The 20,671-nt window shown below is 43.2% G+C and overlaps 1 protein-coding gene across 2 annotated transcripts in view; it reads left to right on the top strand.

Annotated features, from left to right (window-relative positions):
* The first annotated feature begins 817 nt into the window (after window positions 1–817).
* LOC311149285 (regulator of G-protein signaling 8-like) overlaps window positions 818–20,671 on the top strand; it is a 31,510-nt gene continuing 11,656 nt past the window's right edge. Inside the window, exons 1-2 of one of the 2 annotated variants that reach the window (XM_084186412.1) lie at window positions 818–974; window positions 20,470–20,561. The gene's annotated coding sequence lies outside the window, so the exon portion shown is untranslated. The remainder of the gene's footprint in view (window positions 975–20,469; window positions 20,562–20,671) is intronic. The other variant, XM_084186413.1, reaches the window with a different exon arrangement.

Below are 20,671 nucleotides of genomic sequence, written 5' to 3'. Positions count from 1 at the left end.
CTGTGTGGAAGCTGCATAGTGGTCATATCCTTGCTGTTAAATCTCCCTCTGCTAAAATAATATATTTCCTCTCCTATCCTCTCCATCCTCCCCTCTCCCCCATTTTCTCTCCTTCCTCTAAGAGAGAGGTGGATGAAAGGAATTAAGGCTTTATTCCATCTGCCAGCATCATTATTATCTTCTATCAGCTGAACAATGTTTCTGTCCCACCTTTTATCCCTACAGTGCCCCAACAGAACTAGAACAGTATATTTTTATACAGATCCTGTCTAGAACTATTTTTACATAGCCCTTGTCTAGAAAATTATATTTCTATTCAGCCACTGTATATTTATAGCCATATATCGTCTAAACAACCACTCTGCTAGAGCTTGGCTTGTCTTCAGAGAATTCCCTTACGGAAAGAACACATTAATTTCACGTGATCACATATGAATTGTTCCAAAAACACGTGATCACGTGATCTTATGTGAAGTTAATGTGATTAAGTCGCTCTGGATAAGAGTGTCTTCTAAATGACGTAAATGTAAATGTAAATCAACATGTGATTACATGAAACTACACAAATGAAAATGTTCCAAAAATACGTTTTCACATGATTTCACATGTGAAATTATGAGGATTTTCTGTAAGGGTTCTCTGTGCATAACAATGTTATCTGCCTATCCCTCCCTCTCAGTTTCTCCCTCTTCCTAACCCCCTCTCCCTCTGCCCGTCTCCGTTCCCCCGCCACAACGTTTTCACACTAATGAGCATGCTGCATGGCTTCTAGCCTCCTACTTACGGCAATTGTAACAGTAACAGCAGATATATCGCCACACAAGAGGAGTGCCATCGCAGACAGACACACACACACACACAGTCACGCACACACCGACGTGGATAAATAGCGGCTTGTTCCTCTCAAACGTACACTGGGGAGGAAAAGAGAGAAAGTGTCCACCTACGCTCATCAAATACACAACAGGGCTAAGGTAAAACATCATCCATATTCATCTGGCTAGTAGATCGCTACGTTACTTACGTCCACTATGGATAAAGGATGGGAGGCAGGCTGTCGTTATGTAGATCTGTTGTCAATGTGTCTGATCACCAGAATAGAACAGATGGAGACTTCGTTTACAGGACAGACATCTGTCATCATCTGGAAACACACTGTTTGAGACATAAGTGGATAGTTTGTTTGCTACTCCAAATATAGTTTGGTTTTGGTTATTGATTATTTACAACAGCAGAGCATTGTTTACACATTTAGAAATTGTAGTGTGTGTGTGCGTGTGTGTGTGTCAGTAAATGTCAGACAGTGGAGGAGCTACAGACAGAGGGGCTTTGAAGCACCCACACATCCCACCTACAGGTTTCACCCCTCTCTCTCACTGTCTCGCTCTTTTATCTCAATCATTATCTCTCCTCTTTTTAATGTCTCACACAAGGGTAATCCAACAAATATTCATCATCCTTGTGTACAGAAAGAATCAATATCTCTCCCTCCCTTCGTCCCTCCCTCTCTTCCCTTATATGTCTCCACTCGTCCCTTACATCTCAGTATGCCTCCCTCCCTCTCCTGCATATTTCATCCAAAAACCTGCCCCGAATCAGACAGAGATTCTGTGTGGCCACTCTCAACACAGAAACATTATATGAAAGTCTACATCCAAACTGCAAACAGTGTGCTACCTAAATCTAGATACAGCTACAGTATTTTTTTTAAACCATCTGACCCTAAAAAGGGTTAATAACTATGAAAGCTTTCAACAGAATGAGCTGTCAAGCTTATTCAGTCTGGATGGAGGGGTCTGCAAACCTAATCTCCCAAATACATTGATTACATAATAAAAGTCAGGATTAAGAGCATAATTCCTAACTCAGCAGAAAAAGAAAAAGAAAGAAAAAGACCAAAAAAAGGGCAATGTTCAAACTTGTAATCATCTACTTGATGATCACCAGCCCAGTGGTTATTATCCAACAAGCTCCCACAGTCTCACTGCAGAATTAGACGTTGATCCAAGTTCTTTAAATTTCAAATTTCTAAGTTGCTCCAAATGTCAATTTTTGAAGTGTTTTTGTTGCTCTGTATTGTTCTGTTTCTCCAAACGTCAAATTTAGAAGTTAAGGGTTAAGTTTAGGCACTCATTCTGAATGGTTAAGGTAAGGGTTATGGTTTGGGATATGGTTCATCCTTAAGAGTCTATTGATGCACATGTGCATCAATCTAAGTAACATAATAAAAAAATCCTCGTCAAAATCTGTCAGTTTAAGATAGAGATATCTGCATGGGCTGCATCTCAATCCACCTCATCTGCCCATGTCACCCTTCTGCATCTGCGGTGGAAGGCAGCCAAGCTACAGTGGTGTTTGTCAGATCATGAGACGTCCCAAAAATGGGTCTATTCACGAAAAGGTCTGTAGCGTCCGAACGGTTTGGCCTGCTAAATTATTATGACCACTCTATGGAAAGGCAAGACTCGCACGAACGTGATGGTGTCACGAGACTCGTCTGAAGGTAACCCATACAAACGAATGGAAGTATGGAGGTAGTAAATGTGTTATTCAATACGTTTCTATGGGCTATATTAGTAAAGGCCAAATTCAATATTTTATCAAATCATTTTTCAATATGGTCCTCAAATTCTTAATCAAATAGCTAAATGATCTGTGGTATGACCACCCCCAACGGCTTAGACTTTTAAATAACAAATAAAAAACCAGTGTCCAAGGCTGGGATCGAACACACAACCTTCTGATCCAGAGTCCACCACCACCTCCATCCACCTCCGTCCACAATGCTATAGTAAAACACAAGCTTTGAAGGCATTTCCCAACGTCCTCAGGACATGGATAGATGTCCAATTTCAACGTCAATCTTGAACAACCTGGCTGAATTATCACCATATAGAGCATGACTCCAGAGCAATTTAACAAATATATGTATTTTTGTTGTGCTAAGGTTGAATAACTAAGCACATGACTGTGCTCGTTGTAAACCATACAATGACTCTGAAACAGAGATGAAAACGAAAGCTTAAAATGTAATTATAAATTGCATGCTGTGATGCTCTGCACAATGTTCTTTTTAGCCAATATTACATCATAATGTCCCAATTAACATGAGCAGTCTGTGCATATATTTACTTTACATAGAACTGTCCTCATCGCTCAGGGCTGGATGGGTATGGCCTCGCTCAGGGTCCTTACTGCCCTTGTGTCATATGCCTCAGTCCCCAACTTCCACCTCCAGGGGGCAGTGTGCATGTGTGCATCTGGGCGTGGGTGTGCGTGTGTGCGTGGGTGTGCGTGCCTGGGTGTCTTATTTATTCTTATTTGATATGGTAAAGAGTGCCTTAGATTCCATTGTAGCCTACGGGGCAGCAGCACCTGTGAAAATCAACCACTTTGGGGAAAAAAGTGACATTAATATGATCGTGCCTGAAGAGAGCTAGGGTAAAAATAGATAGACAGTGTTAGTTTGATGAACTGAGACTGGAGGCTTCTATCCTGGCTTAACCCCACGCCTGTCGAGGTGCGCCATGCATCAGGGCTGATGTGTTTATCAGGATTAGGCATACTCTATGAGAGTGTATAGAGATAGCCTACACTCAGTGTTGTTTACTGCAAAGCTGGCATAACAAGGCAAGGGCATCAGTGAGACAGCTATCTGCGGCCTGTGGAACAGACAACAGGGCTAATTTTAGAGTTAGATTACCTGAGAGGGTAAGGTCAATGCCTCTGTGGATAAAAGCATGATAGCTGGGGGTCCACATAACAATGTTCATGAAGGGTAGTAGTTGACAGTGGCTACACGTACATAAATAGGGATGGAGAGAGAGCGATAGAGAGAGGGATGAGGGAGGGATGGAGAGAGGGTACAGAGAAGGATGGAATCAGTTCAAATGGAGTCAAGTTTGCCTTTAGGAGACACACTGGACATCAGACAGATAGACGGACAGACAGATAGAGCAGGGCAGGGACAGGCAGGGCAACCCCAGCCTTAAACAGAGCAGCATAGGTCTATAAGGCTAGAAATAGCCCAGAAACAGCCCTCCACCCAGATGCTGCAAATCAGACGGCCTGCCACACTTTGGGCGGCAAGGCTTCAGCAGGGGCACTCATCTTTTGGACAGGGACACAGATGGTATCCAAATGTGTGCACGCGCATACACCTATACAAAAGTAGGCACACACACACACAATAAATAAAAAGGACACAGAATTATTCAGTGATCCCATGATGTTTAACTCACATGGGAAATAAGTGTAATATTTATTGCAGCAACTGCTTCTCTCCATTTCTAATGCAACATTTAGATAATACTGTACTTTAGCTATAGAGAGAAACTCTGCATGGTGGGAAACTGCTTGCACCAAGTCAACGGGGTGGTTATTCCAACCTGGTCTCAGAGCATTTCGTATTATTCTGTAAGTAAATCTGAAACGCTCCATTTAGTATGATATGTTACATTTGGTATGGTTACAGAAGACAGATGGTTATTTCAGGCAAAAACTAAAGTAGGGTGGTTGGTCGTGGTGGGTGGGTCGGAGTATAAAGCAAACGTCCAGTAACACAAAGGTTGTGAGTTCGAATTTCATCAACTACTTACTACTTTTTACCTACTTTGCAGCTACTTAGCACGTTAGCTAACCCTTCCCTTAACCCATTAAGCTAGCCCTTCCCCTAACCTTAACCCTGTAACCTAACTCCTAAACTTAACCCTAACCCCTAACCTATTGTACTTTTGCAAATTCGTAACATATAACACGTTTTGCAAATTCGTAAGATATTGTACGTTTAGCATTTTCATACCATATAATACAAATTGTAATTCGTAACATATCAAACAATAGGTGATGGACATCCACAAATTAATACATACAGTGGCTTGCGAAAGTATTCACCCCCCCCCCCCCCCCAGCTCCTTCGAGTTGGATGGGTTCCGCTGGTGTACAGCAATCTTTGAATCATACCACAGATTCTCAATTGAATTGAGGTCTGGGCTTTGAGTAAGCCATTCCAAGACCTTTCAATGTTTCCCCTTAAACCACTCAAGTGTTGATTTAGCAGTATGCTTAGGGTCATTGTAAAGGCCAAATGTCTTCTGATAGTGATGTTTGCGTGACAGATGGACATTACAGAATTTGCTCTCCAACTACATTCTCCACACTAAGAAAAAGAAAACCTTGGCACAGGAAACAGTCAAAATACCGCAATGCACCAAAACAACATCAAAGGATTTATTTTGACTCAGTACTTTCAGGATCCCTTTTTATCAACCAGGCATCTTTTAAAGGAATTGCGAATGTTGTAATATAAAAAATTCATGAGGCAACTGACATGTTCAAATTTTGAATCCTTTTTATAGCAGCCCCTCCAGGAGTCTGTGCCTACTGCATGGCTGAATAGAACATCAAGTGGTTTCCCCCTGACTACACAGATTTGTCAGGGAACTTTATAAATAGCTCTGCAGGCAGGAAAGGCAGGCTTACAGGCAGACAGGCACGTGTCCCCACCCAATGTAGGTGAAGAGATTCAGCCTGCTGCAGAGCAGAGAGAAAACTGGAAAACACAGCTCTGCTCTCCACTGCAGAGAATGATTGATTGATTGAATACTTTATTGTCCCTTTATGGGAAACTTGTCTGGCAACATACAGCATTTCCTGGCAAACATACACAAAATCAAAATCACAAGACATACAACACTTCACTTATAGACAACACATATCACAAGACATACTTCGAACATATACAGTGGGGAAAAAAGTATTTAGTCAGCCACCAATTGTGCAAGTTCTCCCACTTAAAAAGATGAGAGAGGCCTGTAATTTTTATCATAGGTACACGTCAACTATGACAGACAAATTGAGAAATAAAATCCAGAAAATCACATTGTAGGATTTTTTATGAATTTATTTGCAAATTATGGTGGAAAATAAGTATTAGGTCACCTACAAACAAGCAAGATTTCAGGCTCTCACAGACCTGTAACTTCTTCTTTAAGAGGCTCCTCTGTCCTCCACTCGTTACCTGTATTAATGGCACCTGTTTGAACTTGTTATCAGTGTAAAAGACACCTGTCCACAACCTCAAACAGTCACACTCCAAACTCCACTATGGCCAAGACCAAAGAGCTGTCAAAGGACACCAGAAACAAAATTGTAGACCTGCACCAGAATGGGAAGACTGAATCTGCAATAGGTAAGCAGCTTGGTTTGAAGAAATCAACTGTGGGAGCAATTATTAGGAAATGGAAGACATACAAGACCACTGATAATCTCCCTCGATCTGGGGCTCCACGCAAGATCTCACCCCGTGGGGTCAAAATGATCACAAGAACGGTGAGCAAAAATCCCAGAACCACACGGGGGGACCTAGTGAATGACCTGCAGAGAGCTGGGACCAAAGTAACAAAACCTACCATCAGTAACACACTTCGCCGCCAGGGACTCAAATCATGCAGTGCAGACGTGTCCCCCTGCTTAAGCCAGTATATGTCCAGGCCCGTCTGAAGTTTGCTAGAGTGCATTTGGATGATCCAGAAGAGGATTGGGAGAATGTCATATGGTCAGATGAAACCAAAATATAACTTTTTGGTAAAAACGCAACTCGTCGTGTTTGGAGGACAAAGAATGCTGAGTTGCATCCAAAGAACACCATACCTACTGTGAAGCATGGGGGTGGAAACATCATGCTTTGGGGCTGTTTTTCTGCAAAGGAACCAGGACGACTGATCCGCGTAAAGGAAAGAATGAATGGGGCCATGTATCGTGAGATTTTGAGTGAAAACCTCCTTCCATCAGCAAGGGCATTGAAGATGAAACGTGGCTGGGTCTTTCAGCATGACAATGATCCCAAACACACCACCCGGGCAACGAAGGAGTGGCTTCGTAAGAAGCATTTCAAGGTCCTGGAGTGGCCTAGCCAGTCTCCAGATCTCAACCCCATAGAAAATCTTTGGAGGGAGTTGAAAGTCCGTGTTGCCCAGCGATAGCCCCAAAACATCACTGCTCTAGAGGAGATCTGCATGGAGGAATGGGCCAAAATACCAGCAACAGTGTGTGAAAACCTTGTGAAGACTTACAGAAAATGTTTGACCTGTGTCATTGCCAACAAAGGGTATACAACAAAGTATTGAGAAACTTTTGTTATTGACCAAATACTTATTTTCCACCATAATTTGCAAATAAATTCATTAAAAATGAATGAATGTGATTTTCTGGATATTTTTTTCTCATTTTGTCTGTCATAGTTGACATGTACCTATGATGAAAATTACAGGCCTCTCTCATCTTTTTAAGTGGGAGAACTTGCACAATTGGTGGCTAACTAAATACTTTTTTTCCCCACTGTAGATGAATACTGTAAGTTTGGGGTTATGGTGCGGCAGTGCATAAATGCCGTCTTATGGGTTCCTGACCAATTCTGCAATTTTGAGGGTTTTTTTACGCTGATCTTCTTCTTATTTTTGTACATAATGTTTCTGCCATCCTATGACCGAAAACAGCTTCTGGACATCAGAACAGCGATCACTAACCTCGATTAGGATGAAGATTTCTGAAAAGTCTGCGCATGTACAAAAATATTGACATTTACAAACTTGCCGCACACCTTACATAAGCATGTTTCCCATTATAAATCAGATCTGTCGTAAAACTGTGAACAAGCATTAAAACTCTGCCTGGAAAACGCCTCCATTCACCCTTTATGGTGACGATAACGCTGTATTTGCTGTATAATTTGGAAAAATTGGCATTAGGCCACAGCATGCAAAAGACTAAATGTTGTTCAATATTTAGCTCATCAATAGATTATAGGGTTTATATGTTCTGCCTTTGTATAAACTCTGAGATGAAATAGGCAACTATATCGCACTCCTATTGCACAGCAATACTGTATCCTTCCCATACTGTCAAAAATTTTACAAAAGCTACTGGTCTATTTACTGTGTTGGCAGAATGTTTTAATCTTCAGCAGTAATTTATGCTGTATCTGTAAAAGGACTGTCAGTTTCTGAAAGAGAAAACGTAACGTTATGATGCTAACTACTGTTCCCTGAAGGAGGGAAACGAGGTACAACATACTATGGGGAGTCGCATTATGCAACTTCCGTTGAAGGACCTACTATCACGCCGGACAAGGCCAATGAAATCCGTGTCCTTGCTGGAAGCCCCTCCTTCCACAGGTGATAAGTGTGAGGCTTGCGCTGCTTATTGACTTTCCCCTGTCCCAGCAGTAAGCACACTGTGTGCCATACTGGGAGCAGTGACATCCAAGTGATAAAGCCTCACAAAAGTGTATGGTGAGGCCCAACTCGCTGCAGCACAAATATCTCTTATAGTCAACCCTTTAAACAACGCCCAAAATGCTACCAGAACCCTGGTGGAGTGGGTGCATACACCGCTAGGTAACTCTTGCCCCTCGCCGCTATATGCCAGGGAGATAGAATCCATAATCCAGTGGGAGCGACGCTGCTTAGAGAGCACCCTGCCACAAGCTGGATTAGCAAAACAGACAAAAGTTGGTCACATAACAGGATATCCCTGGTCCATTCAATATACGTGCATAAAGCTCGCACCGGACACAGGGTATGTAACCTCTGTTGCGCTTCAAAAGCTAAAGGAAGAGGCGAAAAGGGAAATACCTCAAAACCTAAGGACTTGTAGGACATAGCCATGTCTTTCGGGGCGAAGGCCGCATTTGGACGCAATGTCACCATAGAGTCGCCCGAGGCAAACTGAGTAAAGGAAGGGTGTACGGATAACGCGTGGAGGTCCCCAACACGTTTAGCCGAGGCCAAAGCAATGAGCAGGGAGGTTTTGTAGGAGAGGATCTTCAGATCCACTGACTCCAGAGGCTCAAAGGGGGCCACACACAGTGCCTCCAACGCCAAGTCCCATGTGGGAGCAATAGGTTTAGAGACCGGTCTGAGACGACATACACCATTCAGGAACCGCACCACCAGGGCTGAGCCCCTGGTGAGGCTCTGTCAATTCCCACTTCACACACTGAGATAGCAGCCATGTACACTTTTAAAGTGGAAAATGCTTGAAAAGCTCCTGTAGGAACATAAGGATGTCCCTCACAGAGCACTGAAAAAGAAAAAGTGTGTTATCTTGGCACCAGAGTTCAAATGTTTGCCATTTATACGCATACAGCCCTCTTGTGGAGGGTGCCCTTGCTGTCTGAATGGTAGCAATAAGATTTGGAGGCATCTGTGTACTGCTCCCCAGCAATATGGAGCAAGACATGGTTAGGAGGGAGAGAGGCAGTCTCTCCCCATCTGTTGATGCGCGCCACCACTGACATAGTCGGTTCTGACCAGCACAAACCGGCCCGACAAAAGCAGGGGGAAGCGCCTGAGCACCAGATAAACCGTTAGGCGCTCTGGGTAATTGACATGCAGTACTCTCTGCACCAGTGTCCGTCCCTCCCCGAATCGAGTTGCTTTCGTACAGAGCACCCCATCCTCGGGAGGAAGAGTCTGTCATGATCACCTTGCGGGATTAAACTCAGCTCATGGGAGCTCCCTGACAATAACAGAGTGTCTCACCATTGGGCCATGGCCCGTAGGCCTGACAGGGACCCCCGAAGCGACCGGCTTAGGCTGCGAGATGCGTCCAGGTTAGTGGCTAGCACTCAGCGCAGGAAGGGCTGCATCAACAATAGCCCCACGGGAACGACTTCCATCACAGAAGCCATCATCCCCAGTAGGTGTAGGCACTTACGAAAACGCACTGTGACCCAGCCGAAATGTGGCTAAGCGTAGCCGGAACCCAGACACCCTCCACAGTGATAGAAACGCGCGATACGCTAGTAAGTCTAGCTCGAGACTAGCTCGACACCCAGAAACGGAATGCGCTGAGATGTAGTCAGACAGCTCTTTTTCTGGTTTCTTATAAAGTCTAGAGACTGAATACAGGACAATAGCATGGATGTGTGTAGCACTGCTTGCCTCCTCAACTCTGCCACCACCAGCCAATTGGCTATAATAGAGTTTGTAGACTCTGAGGTGCTTGCTGAGGGCACGTAGGTCTAGATTGAGACTCAAAGTCCCGTCCCTTATCGGAACCAGGAAATACCAGCTGTACCAGCCATCCTGGATCTTTGACATAGGAACCACTCAGATTGCCTGCTTCTGGAGATGGGAGGATATTTCCTCACTCAAAACGGGCGCTGAGGCCTCAGAAACAGTCGAAGTGATGAGTCTGATGACGTTGCAGAAGAGAGGGGTATGCACAACAAATTGTAGCCTGTATCCTGATGTCACTGTTCGCATGATCCAGAGTGACACTGCGCACAGGCGCCATTGGTCGGGCAGGACACCACCCTGTGGACTGGGAGAGATTGGTTCTTCTTCCATTTCCAACTCTCTTGACAACCGTGTGTCTGAACGTGGAGAAGGGACACTTTTCATCGAACTCACGTGCGGGAGACAACACTTTTTACACCCATGAACTGTGTGTTAATGAAACTGTATGCTAATGTACCAAGGTTCGCCTAAAGCCCAGCCCACTCTGGGTACATGGGCTCTGGCAATCAGTGACGTACCGATTGGCAGTGCCACTTGTGGGTACTGTTGTCACAACGAGCCTACTCGGTTTAGGTGATAAGATGCGTTCCGGTAACCGGCTGGCCCCCAGCGCTGGACCGCACGCATTAAAAATAGACCCAGGGAAAAAACTTTATCATGGAGGTTACCCTACCGAACAGTCATAGGTACTGGCGACAAAGGGCCTTGTAACCTAGCTGGGAATGGGACAGACAGCAAAAAATAACTGACCCCTTCTGTGGTAACAGACAGGGGCGATTCATAATTGAATATAATTCCCAGGAATGAAAAGCTAGAGCTTGAGCTAGAGACAGACAGCTCATTTGGGGACTCATATGAACCACAGAGATTGAGTGTGGGATAATAGCGTGGTCATGTCGAACCCTGCTTGTTCCCTCGACTCCGCTACCAACAACTAATTGCATACAGCCCATAACCTGTACAACTAGACACCTCATATGGACTAGTGAGCTACTAGCAGGAATCAGCAATGAATCGTTGTAATGAGCCACCTATGGGGAGGGCCACCCCTCGTGGACAGTGACCCAACTTATCACTCTCACCCTGGGGAGATTGATGTACCCCTTGAACCCTGTGAACACCGTGGAACATGGGGCAACAGAGGGGGCAACATTAAACATGGACAAGCTTCCAACATACAGTATGTTTCTGTGAGACTTTATAGCCTGCATTAAGCCTGGCCCTTTTACGGGCACAGGGGACTCTGGCAATGGCTGACGTAGTACTCCATTTGCAAAACGTGGGGGCACTGTTGTCACAGTAATGTTTTTGCGGCGGGGCGCACTGGTCACTCAGACCCAAGCCAAGGCCCCTCGCTCCAGGGCTTACCCCAGCCGAATGCTCGGGGGGCTGCTTCCTCATCAGAGGTACACGCAAACCCAGCTTCCTCCAACTCCAGGAATTTAAAATAGGAATGGGGTTGCCATAACACCAAGGGAAAGCTAATAAGATAAGCATGTTAGCCGACGTTAACCAGGAGGCTAGCTAGCCTCATTGACCACAGCATGGTCCATTTAGAATAACCAAGCGACTTAACGCTACGTACTGTATACTAACCAAGAGAGCTACCCAAGCAACTCCACCATGGGGTGCCAGGAATAGCTAGTATTAGCATGCTATGCAGCTCTTGTTTAGCTAGCCTGGTCTCGAAAGTCCACGTATGACCAGATCATCGAAGTGAGATCAGACCTTCATCTACAAGTCTGGGAACAGAGGCAAGCGGTGCTTGACCGAGGCAGACAAAGGCGGCTGGAGGTACCCACCGAACCTGGTCGCCCTCTCTCTTCGAGTAGCCTCCTGTAAACGGCGACAGAGCACACAGGAGCCGGGTTGGGCAAGTGGCCAAAGTCAATACTTCGTAGAACCACCTTTTGCAGCAATTACAGCTGCAAGTCTCTTGGGGTATGTCTCTATAAGCTTGGCCCATCTAGCCACCTTGATTTTTGCCCATTCCTCAAGGCAAAACTGCTCCAGCTCCTTCAAGTTGGATGGGTTCCGCTGTTGTACAGCAATCTTTAAGTCATACCACAGATTCTCAATTGGATTGAGGTCTGGGCTTTGACTAGGCCATTCCAAGACATTTAGATGTTTCCCCTTAAACCACTCAAGTGTTGCTTTAGCAGTATGCTTAGGGTCATTGTCCTGCTGGAAGGTGAACTTCCGTCCCAGTCTCAAATCTCTGGAAGACTGAAACAGGTTTCCCTCAAGAATTTCCCTGTATTTAGCACCATCCATCATTCCTTCAATTCTGACCAGTTTCCCAGTCCCTGCCGATGAAAAACATCCCCACAGCATGATGCTGCCACCACCATGCTTCACTGTGGGGATGGTGTTCTCAGGGTGATGAGAGGTATTGGGTTTGCACCAGACATAGCATTTTCGTTGATGGCCAAAAAGCTCAATTTTAGTCTCATCTGACCCGAGTACCTTCTTCCATATGTTTGGGGAGTCTCCCACATGCCTTTTGGCGAACACCAAACGTGTTTACTTATTTGTTTCTTTAAGCAATGGCTTTTTTCTGGCCACTCTTCCGGAAAGCCCAGCTCTGTGGAGTCTTAAAGTGGTCCTATGGACAGATACTCCAATCTTCACTGTGGAGCTTTGCAGCTCCTTCAGGGTTATCTTTGGTCTCTTTGTTGCCTCTCTGATTAATGCCCTCCTTGCCTGGTCCGTGAGTTTTGGTGGGCGGCCCTCTCTTGGCAGGTTTGTTGTGGTGCCATATTCTTTCCATTTTTTTATAATGGATTTAATGGTGCTCCGTGGAATGTTCAAAGTTTCTGATATTTTTTTATAACCCAATCCTGATCTGTACTTCTCCACAACTTTGTCCCTGACCTGTTTGGAGAGCTCCTTGGTCTTCATGGTGCCACTTGCTTGGTGGTGCCCCTTGCTTAGTGGTGTTGCAGACTCTGAGGCCTTTCAGAACAGGTGTATATATACTGAGATCATGTGACACTTAGATTGCACACAGGTGGACTTTATTTAACTAATTATGTGACTTCTGACGGTAATTGGTTGCACCAGATCTTATTTAGGGGCTTCATAGAAAAGGGGGTGCATACATATGCACGCACCACTTTTACATTATTTATTGTTTTAGAATTTTTTGAAACAAGTAATTTTTTTTCATTTCACTTCACCAATGTGGACTATGTTGTGTATGTCCATTACATGAAATCCAAATAAAAATCTATTTAAATTACAGGTTGTAATGCAAAAGAATAGGAAAAACGCCAAGGGGGATGAATACTTTTGCAAGGCACTGTAGATCATGAGTATCTTTCAGAGAAATGCTATACCCGCTTGACTGAGGGTATGATGTCTACCCCGAACCGGGCTTAGCCATCGTCGTCTCAGTCATCTTCTTAGCCATCTTACTCATTGCACCAGCAAATTGAAGAATAACTAATTGTTCGTGATTAGAAAACTTATGAGAACAAGTACAAACTTCAGGCATTATTGTAGATCCAACGGAGTGCGACTCCCCATAATATTTGTACCAAATATGACTGACTGAAAGGGAACAATGGCAAACTGTTGTGAACCTGTCAGCAGAACGTTTGAAAACAATGTTTTGCATCGACTTTTCCACCAAACTAAATATGATGGACTGCCCGCGAATTCTGAAACATTGTAGGGCAGCCTACAAAAAAAAATGCAATTACGCTACTTACAGTAGTTACAGTTATATTTCTTGTGTTTTTGTTCTACTTGACATTTTTTATCATTTGTTTTATAGTACTACTGATATTCATTACTGCATTGTTGGGAAAGAGCAAGCACTTGTGCACGTGACAATAAAAACGTGAAACTTGAAACTTGGCTTACTTCAATGTAAAAGATCAGCTGCTAAATTCGACTGCATACCGGTATTATAAACCGCATTGCCTATGATATTGCAAAACTTGAAATACATATAGCTTATCTCTTTATGGCTCTGTGCAGACCAGTCAAGTTCTTCCACACCAATCTCGACAAACCATTTCTGTATGGACCTCGCTTTGTGGGCATCAGTCATGCTGAAACAGGAAAGGGCCTTCCCCAAACTGTTGCCAAAAAGTTGGAAGCCAGAATCGTCTAGAATGTCATTGTATGCTGTAGCTTTACGATTTCCCTTCACTGGAACTAAGGGGCCTAGCCCGAACCATGAAAAACAGCCCCAGACCATTAATCCTCCTCCACCAAACTTTACAGTTAGCACTATGCATTAGGGCAGGTAGCGTTCTCCTGGCATACGCCAAACCCAGATTTGTCCGTCGGACTACCAGATGATGAAGTGTGATTCATCACACCAGCGAACTCATTTCCACTGCTCCAGAGTCCAATGTCGGCGAGCTCGGCCATGGAAACCCATTTCATGAAGCTCCCGACGAACAGTTCTTGTGCTGATGTTGCTTCCAGAGGCAGTTTGGAACTCGGTAGTGGGTTTTGCAACTGAGGACAGATGATTTTTACACGCTACATGCTTCTGAGCTTGGCAGTCCCATTCTGTGAGCTTGTGTGGCCTACCACTTCGCGTCTGAGCCGTTGTTGGTCCTAGACTTTTCCACTTCACAATAACAGCGCTTACAGTTGACCGGGTCAGCTCTAGCAGGGCAGAAATTTGACGAATTGACTTGTTGAAAAGGTGGCATCCTATGACGGTGCCACGTTGAAAGTCACTGAGCTCTTCAGTAATGCCATTCTACTGCCAATTTTTGTCTATGGAGATTGCATGGCTGTGTGATCGATTTTATACACCTGTCAGCAACAGGTGTGGCTGAAAATGGAAAATCCACTAATTTGAAGGAGTGTCCACATACTTTTGTATATATAGTGTATGTCTAATTTCAAGATTCATATGTCTAATTATTTTAGATTCTAAAAATAAAACACATAGATTTACGCATCTTCTCACTAATGGCAAATGGTTGCATTTTTCTTAATATGTTTTCCAGTTTTTAATTCTTTATGAATAAGCTTTTCATCATATCCTCCATTTACACAAACCACTTACTTGCCAGCTTGCAATACAACATTTCAACCACCAGCAGATGTGCGTACCCATGGTCTAAAGATTGTGATTAAGAGAGCACATTCTGGCGTAGATGGTGGATTGAACACACAGCGGTGCGAATCACCTCAAGATAAAAAAGAAATATTCAATATCAGCAAGTTAGACTAAATATTAGCACTTCACATACTCGTGGGTAATAACATTCAATCTCGATAATAACACAAAACAAATCATAAGTCTAGAGAAATGTATCGACAAATATTACAACAACATGCAACACAAGCAACAGGAACTTAAAAAGGAGAACAACTTTCTGAGAGAAGCCTTACTATACACGCAGACTAGATCGATGAGAGAAAATCTAGTACTTATGGGTATCCAAGAAAAAGAAGGAGAGATTACCGAAAAAATTGTGAAGGACTTCTTTCTTACAGCGCTTCAACTCCCACTCGATGCTGTCGATAAAATCCAGAGATATGAGCATCCAATCGTTGCCAAATTTGCTTTCTTTAAGGATAAAGTAATGGTTAAAAGCCTAGGTAAAAGACTTGCTGGCACGAAAATAGGCATGAATGACCAGTTCCCGAGGGAGATTGCAGAACGGCGCAAAGTTCTGTACCCAATCTTCAAGGAAAATAGATTAAAAGGGAAGCGTGTTGCTCTCGTAGTCGATAAACTGTATGTTGACAACCAAATGTTCCGCGACGCAAAGACTACTCCATGGCTATTCTGAAAGTTCTAATAGAGGAGTCGAATAATGAAACACCCAATACTAGCGATGGTAGGGATTGTAATAATAAAGCACATTTATAGTATTTATAGTATTTTATAAAGGGATAACACTGTTTTACAAGGAAGGATAACAAGCAAAATAATACATATTAAAATATAACTAATTAGAACACAAGTACTCAATCAACATAGAGGAGATAAAAACATAGCAAACAGAAGACATAGAAGGCACATTATGTGTGGATGTATTGTGAATGAAGGTGTGGTGTGCTTTTTTGTGTTTGGAAAATTGTGGCGTTAAGTGAGTGAGAAAGGAAAAGGTTGCATATCCCAGAACCAACGTGTGTTTGTGAGCAGGTGTTGTGTGAGAGAGCTTAAAATTTTGTGCAGATGAAGGATATACATTTTTTTTTAAGTATACATTTAATCTATTTTTTATTGTCTATCGTGATGGAACGGTCCCCAACTCTATATCCTAGACACCCACCTGAGCGACCCATACCTCAAAGAGATGTTTTATGGCCCTGCTGTAAGTTGCCTATATGCATCCAAAACAGAAAGATAAATGCGGTCAGAGACCTACTAGAGCAGCACCGCCCCCTCAAGATTCTGAGCCTGCCTGGCAGGGTTGGTCCTACAAAGCCAGAGCCCCCTGATGGGAGAGTAGAATATACAAGGACATTCTCAAAGCTGCTAATGAGAACATTGATGACCTTGTACATAGCCGGTGGGGATTCCGGTGGGGATTCCGGTGGGGTACCCCCACCCAGGTAGTGGCAGTGCTGGCAACACTGGCTGCAGTAACCCATGGGGAGGGGGTCACTCTCTGACAATCAGAGAGGGGGCATATTATTGTGGCCCTGGTGGCACAAAATAATCAATGGTCTGACTGCACAGAGATGCTTGGGGAAAATGGTTACAACGGGGGACCAGAGAGTTTGTGTCTCAGGGGAAGAGGGTGGATCTGATCTCCATCAACTAGGACTTGACATTGGTTAATCAAATCTCAAATTGTTGTACATTTTTGCTCAATCTTGCATGCTTTCTCAAACAGCTGTAACTGTATATGCATTCGTAAATCAGGTCCTTTCTTGAGTTGGGCTCTGGGATGTAACAACCGTTGAGCATCTGAGCTTATGGTTGATTGTGGAGGAAAGGGGTTGAGTGTGTTAGAGTATGTGCATGTGTGTGTGTGTGTGTATCCCACATATGTTGCAAGGGGGTAAGGATGTTAGGGAGAATATAGGATGAACCACAATAATTGTTTGCTAAAAAATGGCAATCCGGGCCATAGGTAACAATCCTTCGCATTAACTGGCAACATTATTACGCATATAAATTGATAATGATGGAAATTAAGATATGCAAGATATTTGAATAGACATATATTTTTAATAGCTATATATATATTGAGGTGAGAGCATTGGAAATGCTTTTGGCGGTTGACCTGCTTCTGTTTTGTGGGTGGCACTGTGTGCTGTTTTCGAAGGATGGGTCCTGGCCTCTCGGGGGGGCCTAGGGATCTGTGGGGACGGGGGTGGTATTACGATCACTGGGATGACAACCCAACTTGGGATGGGGAGGGGCTTTAGCGGCGGGAATAGTGGAGAACAATTGGAAGGTTACTATCATGGTATCAAATATCATGGTACAGCTATATGGACAATCAATCACTATGTTCTTTTTTATTGGTAAATTTACAAACATATATTATGATAAATAGATTTGAAACTTGTATCTCATTATGGTACAGTTGAAGTCTGAAGTTTACATACACCTTAGCCAAATACATTTAAACTCAATTTTTGAAAATTCCTGAAATTTAATCCTAGTAAAAATTCCCTGTCTTAGGTCAGTTAGGATCACCACTTTATTTTCAGAATGTGAAATGTCCGAATAATAGTAGAGAGAATTATTTATTTCAGCTTTTATTTCTTTCATCACATTCCCAGTGGGTGAGAAGTTTTCATACACTCAATTAGTATTTGGTAGCATTGCCTTTAAATTGTTTAACTTGTGTCAAACGTTTCGGGTAGCCTTCCACAAGCTTCCCACAATAAGTTGAGTGAATTTTGGCCCATTCCTCCTGACAGAGCTGGTGTAACTGAGTCAGGTTTGTAGGCCTCCTTGCTCGCACAGTTCTGCCCAGAAATGTTCTATAGGTTTGAGGTCAGGGCTTTGTGATGGACACTCCAATACCTTGACTTTGTTGTCCTTAAGCCATTTTGACACAACTTTGGAAGTATGCTTGGGGTCATTGTCCATTTGGAAGACCCATTTGTGACCAAGCTTTAACTTCCTGACTGATGTCTTGAGATGTTGCTTCAATATATCCACATAATTTTCCTTCTTCATGATTCTATCTATTTTGTGAAGTGCACCAGTCCCTCCTGCAGCAAAGCACCCCCACAGCATGATGCTGCCACCCCCGTGCTTCACGGTTGGGATGGTGTTCTTCGGCTTGCAAGCGTCCCCCTTTTTCCCCAGACATAATGATGGTCATTATGGCCAAACAGTTCTATTTTTGTTTCATCAGACCAGAGGACATTTCTCCAAAAAGTACGATCTTTGTGCACATGTGCAGTTGCAAACCATAGTCTGTCTTTTTTATGTCGGTTTTGGAGCAGTGGCTTCTTCCTTGCTGAGCGGCCTTTCAGGTTATGTCGATATAGGACTTGTTTTACTGTGGATATAGATACCTTTGTACCTGTTTCCTCCAGCATCTTCACAAGGTCCTTTGCTGTTGTTCTGGGATTGATTTGCACTTTTCGCACCAAAGTACATTCATCTCTAGGAGACAGAACGCGTCTCCATCCTGAGCGGCATGATGGCTGCGTGGTCCCATGGTTTTTATACTTGCATACTATTGTTTGTACAGATGAACGCGATACCGTCAGGCATTTGGAAATTGCTCCCAAGGATGAACAAGACTTGTGGAGGTCTACAATATTCTTTCTGAGGTCTTGGCTGATTTCTTTTGATTTTCCCATGATGTCAAGCAAAGAGGCACTGAGTTTGAAGGTAGGCCTTATTATACATCCACAGGTACACCTCCAATTGACTCAAATGTTGTCAATTAGCCTATCAGAAGCTTCTAAAACCATGACAATTTTCCAAGCTGTTTAAAGGCACAGTCAACTCAGTGTATGTAAACGTCTAACCCACTGGAATTGTGATCCAGTGAATTATAAGTGAAATAATCTGTCTGTAAACAATTGTTGGAAAAATGACTTGTGTCATGCACAACGTAGATGTCCTAACCGACTTGCCAAAACTATAGTTTGTTAACAAGACATTTGTGGAGTGGTTGAAAAATGAGTTTTAATGACTCCAACCTAAGTGTATGTAAACTTCTGACTTCAACTGTATGTGGTACGTACACAAGGTTTATAAATGAGGCCTCTGAAAAACTGTAATATTCAATGTTTCTCGGAGTGTCTAGTTTGAGAAACAGACACCTCACAGGTCCTCAACTGGCAGCTTCATTAAATAGTACCCACAAAACACCAGTCTCAACATCAGAGTTGCAAAGAAAAAGTCCAGTGTCTCATGTCCATGAGTTTCTGCAACAGGTGATGTGGTTGAATGGTGTTGAATGCTGAAGAGAAGTCCAGGCATATGATTTTGGTATGTCTAGCTGCTGGTGCAGGATGTTCAGGAGGAATAATAAATAGAGTGTCCTCCATGCTCCGCCCTGCTTTGTAGGTGAATTGAAGGGGTCCAACAGCTGTTCTGTGTATGATAAAACAATTATCTCTATTGACGTGAGGGCAACAGGTATATAATTGTTGAGGACTTTCGGTCTAGGGATCTTAGGGAATTCTCACAGCTGATTTCCATAATGATCTGATCTGGTGATAGTCAAGGGACATTTTGAGAGCTTGTGACTATAAGGTTCTATCTGCATTTTTGTCCAAATTGAGTTATTGACATAGTCTTGTTCTGTTCAATGTTCTCTACCTACAGTGCCTTCAGAAAATATTCACACCCCTTGACTTTTTCTACATTTTGTTGTGTTACAGCCTGAATTTAACACACACACACACACACACACTCACACACACCAAGCAGTCTGATAAACCCACTCTTCCTAGATGGAATCTATGAGTGGAATCTTAAGAGTGCATGATGAGAAAGCCCATTAAAGTGATTTTTGCATGCAATTATCCCAATTACAGCAGACGCCAAAACAATCCTCCATAATGCCTCCTCCAACACCCACCAATGTTTCTCTCTAGAGGAAGTGTTAGTTTAGATGGATGCTGAAAAACTATAATAATAGTCCATTTTAGCATACACTTTTATCCAAAGTGACCTAGAATTAACTCATATATTCAGTATGTATGATAGCACATGCAAGAATCAAACCAACAACCTCGTGGTTGTTAGAAACCAAGTGTTTCTATCAGCGCCATTCTCCATCCAACTAAACCATCTTAACCAACAATGTATATTGTTTTGGAATATAGTGGCCTGTAGGGATCAAGCTTATTGAAAAATGAAAAGCTTTTGGGATCCAAGCAGTTTGTTGATATTGAAGTGAGACTGCAGGTGGCATCTGGCTTTAGGGTAATGATCACCAAAGGAAGTAATAATTACACTAACTACCCTGTTGTTCATCAGTATAAAAAGACCAGACTATTTCTTTCCAACAATCCCTCTCTCTTTATGTGCCAGCAGAGAAATACAGCAAACACCAGTGATCTTAGAGTAGTCCTTGGATTACAGAAGCTTAACTGACAATTCCAACAATACCAAGAGGCAAAGTAACAGTAAGTACTCTAACAGTTTACCCACTAGCGGGATGGAGATCATGTCACTGATGTAACTAACTACAGATTGGGGAACTCATTCCACTCATTCCATTCTGGCATACTGAGCA

Source organism: Coregonus lavaretus (assembly GCF_964263955.1).
Source record: "Coregonus lavaretus genome assembly, chromosome: 21".
NCBI lineage: Eukaryota > Metazoa > Chordata > Actinopteri > Salmoniformes > Salmonidae > Coregonus > Coregonus lavaretus.
The sequence above is the reverse complement of the archived record's forward strand: the minus strand, read 5'-3'. Positions and strand labels throughout refer to the sequence as shown.